Raw genomic sequence first — 5,543 nt, 5'->3', positions numbered from 1 at the left:
ATTGTCGAAGCAGATGGTCGTTCGTCACCTTGAGCAACGTTTGTAGCTTGAACGTAAACATGGCACACAATTAACAAATGGTTCAAATGGCTCTGAGCACTATGGGACTCAACTTCTGAGGTCATCAGTCCCCTAGAACATAGAACTACTTAAACCTAACTAACCTAAGGACATCACACACATCCATGCCCGAGGCCATAGTGCTTAGAGCCATTTGAACCATTTTGAAGAAATATGCAATGAGACGAACTGAAATCACACTTTCCTTGAAATACATTAATTACACTGGAGCCAGTGTGCTTTATCATGGTCCCCTGGACGTTACAAAAGGCGTGACATTTGATACGTTGTGTGGTCATGTGAGACGCCAATGCGTGCTCTGCAGTGTGCAACCTTGGTAACAACGTTGGTGACGAGTTCTTGTGGTAGGGCGGTCCATTCCTCCTCGAGCACTGCTGGATGGTCGTTTGTGATGTGGACATGCTGCAGTACGCCTGCAGAACGATCCCACACGTGCTCGATGGAAGTCGGGGAAACGAGACAGCTAGTCCAATCACCGAATATTCTGTCGTTCCAAGAGCTCCTTCACCTGTGTGTTCGTGCACATTGTCTTCCGTAAAAATGAAGTTGGACCGAATGCATAACAACAAAGACGCACATGGTGAAGGAGTACAGCTTCAGAACAACGTCGACCAGTGAGGGTATAGAGTTCAATGATTTAGAGGCGTGTACGCCGATGCAACATTACTCCTCACCATTCCATAACACCTTGACTGTCAAAAAGAGCTTTTTCGATCATGTTCTTGGGTTTATTACTGGCTCCCACGTCTAACAATGCGACAGTATGTCCAGAATCATTACTCAGACTGGATCTGCTCTCTTCGTTGACCGAGACCCTATGGCCTACGCTGTCACCACCATCGCAAATGATGCCGACAATGCGAGGACGTCAACGGAACGCAATGTATTGGTCGTCGGACAAAGAGTCCATCCCATCGCTGTGGCGAGTAAGACTACGTGTCTTGCAGTCGCCGGCCGGACTGGCCGTGCGGTTCTAGGCGCTACAGTCTGGAACCGAGCGATCGCTACGGTCGCAGGTTCGAATCCTGCCTCGGGCGTGGATGTGTGTGATGTCCTTAGGTTAGTTAGGTTTAATTAGTTCTAGGTTCTAGGCGACTGATGACCTCAGAAGTTAAGTCGCATAGTGCTCAGAACCATTTGAACCATTTTTTTTGTCTTGTAGTCATGTTAAATGCGGCTGCAAGTGCACCCGCTGTTTGATGTGAGTCCCATTTCGCCTTTTGTAATGTGTAACATGTAGCTGCTGTAGCTGCTTGTGGTCGATGATCTCCTCTCTTTTGGGCAACAGTGTCTGTGGTTCAAAAAGCTCCCCAGGCAATTGAAATAGTGCCGTGAGCAATGCCAAACTCCTGATCTACATTCGTTGCAGTTCGTGCTTCTTCCAGTTTCCCGATGATTCTTCCCAGTGTCAAGTCATCCAGATATTGTCCCTGGGTCGTGTTGTAATGAGAGACACCACCAAAGTGCACAGTAACTGCTCTTTGATTGACACACACCGTCTTTTCCTAAGGGACTAAACTACTGAGGTCATCGGTCCCAAGACTTACACACTGCTTAAATTAACTTAAGCTAACTTATGCTAAGAACAACACAAAAACTCATGCCCGAGGGAGGCTCGACACTCCGACGGGACGGGACGCGCAATCCGTGACAAGGCGCCTCGGCCCGCGCGGCCACTCCGCGCGGCTGTTCAACGTTATACTCACGCTGATCTCACGCCGTGTGTCGTCCAACTTTCTGTGTAACGACTAGGAGACCTCTGGCAACATGCACCCACACTTTCATTTATTTCCACTGAACAGTTATTACTTTGCGTTACTTTTTCTATTTCGCCCTTAAGTTTCGCAGAGCAGTGTATTTGGGTTGGTCTGTTTTACATAAAACACCCTGAACAAATGGAAAATCCTTTTCAATTTCTTTTACTTTTCCAGCGGGCATTTATTAGCATTTTGTGTGTTATGATATGGTTGGTTCCAGAACGATGTGTCTTGGATTCCTACTTACTTCAAATAAAAATTAAGTAATTGGAAACCATTCCGCACGAAATAGATATGTGCTGATACTTCAGTGAACTACGAAAGAATAGATGATAAACAGGGTATGTGTTGAAGTAAAATCAATCATGCAGATACTACCGAGAAGCAGTTTCCCTGAGATAGGGCTTCTAGTTTTTCTGAAAACATACTCTATTTTGATGTATGTTGACAGTTCACTGTATGTCATCCATAACTCAGATCCAGATTATGCTCAGCTAAACCCACTCCCCTCGGTTTGCCAGAGCTGTACTGACGCTATCTTACCCCTGGCACAACTTGCAAAGCTGTGGCACCTTTTTTCCCCCATATAACTAGCTATCTACATTTTCCTATGAAGGTGAAGCACATTTTACAATTTTGTAAGCGAGATTAATAAAAATGAAACTTTTTGAAAAAAAATATTACTTACTTTAATAATAGCGATAAATCACAATAAATTACGTTATCGTTCCAGCAAATATATTACGAACCAGATAAATTTCCTAAAGAAGTGAAAGCAAACAAAAACTATTTCTTATTATTTATAACAGGTACTGTTAATTGCTTTTAGTATGTGTAACAAAGAACAGATTTCAAGAAAACATTCTCTCTGAGAGCTGTACTTTTACTGCAATTTTAATTTGTATTTCCTTGCACTGAGCGAAGCAGATTCATTGACGATGTTGCTAACGTCAAGTGTAGCAGATATATAATATTCTGTCGAAAAGGTAGGTAAATTTGACAGTCTGCTTGATCTTAAGATGTTTCTTATAATTTTTAATTTGCTGAAAGTACATTCATGGGCTGCAATAGTCACCAACGTTTTAACATACCTCCTCATAGCTATTTTGGTATTTGAATAAGCGTCTCTTAACCCATGAGTAGGATGTCTATGGGGCCTCCATATTACTTTACAATTCAATGAAAGTGTTAGTGCAGGCTGCCTCATTATCTGAGGTCAATACGTCATCAGTGATCTTGAATATATAACGGCATTAAGATGGCGGATGACAGGAAATTTAAAAATCCAAGATTGAGGGTGACAACAAATTTGAAAAAAAGTAAGCTGGCGAGGGTCTCGAAATCTTAAAATTCAGGATTCAGATGGCAGAAAATTTAAAAATACGCAGTATGGCAGATGAAAAAAAGCAAGATGGCACTGGTGGGATGTTTTAAAAAATCAACGCTAGAACACTCTGGTACAAAGAAAGCAAAAATACAGACTGGAACAATTGGTAGTAAAATTCCTAATACTTGCATTTTGAAGTTGGTTATGTAACTGTGCACGCAAAGTCTCATGAAGACATATGCATGGTATGTTGTCCTAAAGTATAAGAAAATATGACACATGTATTGTATGTCGTACTAAAGTGTCAGAAAATACGACTTCAGTGGATATCTTTGCCACCTCAGGTATGTTAGAGAACAAATGTAATTAAAAAATCGGTATTAGCCAATCAATATCGTTGGTTACATATTTTTCTAGTGTAGACAATAGTATTTTCTGAGATGACGAAACACTGTCTATTTTAAACTAGGAGGAATTACCGCATCCTTTCTACATGACGTTTGTACTGTTATAGAACAATTTAGATGTAGAAATATCATTGTGGCAATGTTGTGTTTTAGGTGTCAAGTATAAGTTACATATTAATTGCAGTCCTGGAACAGTTGACATGCTATTTTTGCTAAGTGAGTTTTATAGAACAATTTAGACATGCCAATCACTTTTACATATCCACTGTGTATTTGTGCTGAAATCTTTTTTATAAATAGTTATTGTACTAATTGTAACTTAGCCTCATTTATGTTTAGGAGGACCTGTTAACTGCCTGCTTAGCAATCATTTTAGCCAAATATCTTTTCTACTGTTATGTTTAAATAATAAAGATAATTTAGAAATGGAAATAGAATGTGGACATTTAATTTGACGGTGCAACCGCATGTTTCAGACAGTGACGGTTGTATATTATTTACACTCTTACAGTAGCTGTCAGTAATGCCGACTCCCTATTTGTTTGTTTGTGATTGTGTGTGTGTGTGTGTGTGTGTGTGTGTGTGTGTGTGTGTGTGTATGTTTGTGTGTGTGCCTGCTTGGCATAGGAATTTACGAAACGTGTGTTTCGTGCGCTAATAGGCCTAGTGAGGTTTGTTTAGGTACGTCGCTTATTTTTTAAGCCACATGTGTTTTACAGCTATTTAGAGAAGGGAACTGAGTCGGGGCATTTAATTTAAGAGTTGATGGCGATGTTTTAGGCACCAGTTTTGGTGTGTGTGTGTGTGTGTGTGTGTGTGTGTGTGTGTGTTTGGCTGACATAGTATAGATACTGAAATACCGCAAGTTACAACCTTTACCCATTTTTTTATTATGAATACCTCTGAACGTGATGCAAAAGCTGATTCAGACTTAGCAGATACGTTTGAGTGCGGCCAAGACGACTAAAACTACTGCACTCAGATTGATTGTTTTATTTTAATGGATGTGAATTTTTTTTTTAAGTTTCCACCCAGCACAAGTTTTATTTCATTTTGGTGGCCAGTAACAACACTGTGATATGACTGGGGGTTTCATTTTATTGGATACTAAATTTTTTTGCAGTTACTTACAATTTTAGCACTGTCATCGACCACTTCATCTGTAATGTATTCTAAACAATTTTCTGGCAACCCCCTCCCTCCCCCCATTTAACATTTCTTTTAACTCCCCAGCACCTCCATCTCCAGTATTATTAAATTCCCCAACTACCACCAGTTTCGATTCATAAATTTCCCGCCACACTACTATCTCGTATTTTTTTTAAATTTACACCAACCGCCATCTTGAATTTTTAAGTATCCTGTCACCGCCATTTCGTATTTTTAAATTTCCCACCAAATACCATCTTAATGAGATCATATGATCAAGGTCATTGACGACATAATTGTCCATGGCATGTAGGCATCCTGCACTAACACTAGTGTTTTTAGGGTCATTTAAGGGCAAAGTGGTGTGAGGGATCATGGATACTCCTACACTTTGAAAAAATCGTCAAATTTTCAAAATGGCAATCCGTGTTGATGCTCTTTGATTTGCTATATTCAGCACAAAAATGACCAGTACATTTTTCGCGGAATGATACAAGCCATTTTGTGATGGAAAATTAAAATAGTAATGGTGTGCTTCATGTGAAATATATGTCCCATTTCATTTACTGTCCTATGAAATATATTGAAGCCCATTGACTCAGACAATCTAACTCCAGTCGTTAGGCGACAGAAAAGAGGCCCTATGACACCGCACTGAAGTAGCAACAACAATTCTGTCATTGAACACAAGCGAGATGTATAAGTAGCAGCTGAATAAACTAAGGACGCTATTGCCATATAAACCTTGGTAACAAGTGACTTCTTTGTTCTATAGTAGTAGTTTCATCGTGATGCTACTTTGACGAAATGGCAGTGTTGAAA

The sequence above is a fragment of the Schistocerca piceifrons genome, chromosome 1 (genome assembly GCF_021461385.2).
Source record: "Schistocerca piceifrons isolate TAMUIC-IGC-003096 chromosome 1, iqSchPice1.1, whole genome shotgun sequence".
NCBI classification, from domain to species: domain Eukaryota; kingdom Metazoa; phylum Arthropoda; class Insecta; order Orthoptera; family Acrididae; genus Schistocerca; species Schistocerca piceifrons.
This window is presented reverse-complemented; position numbering follows the sequence as displayed.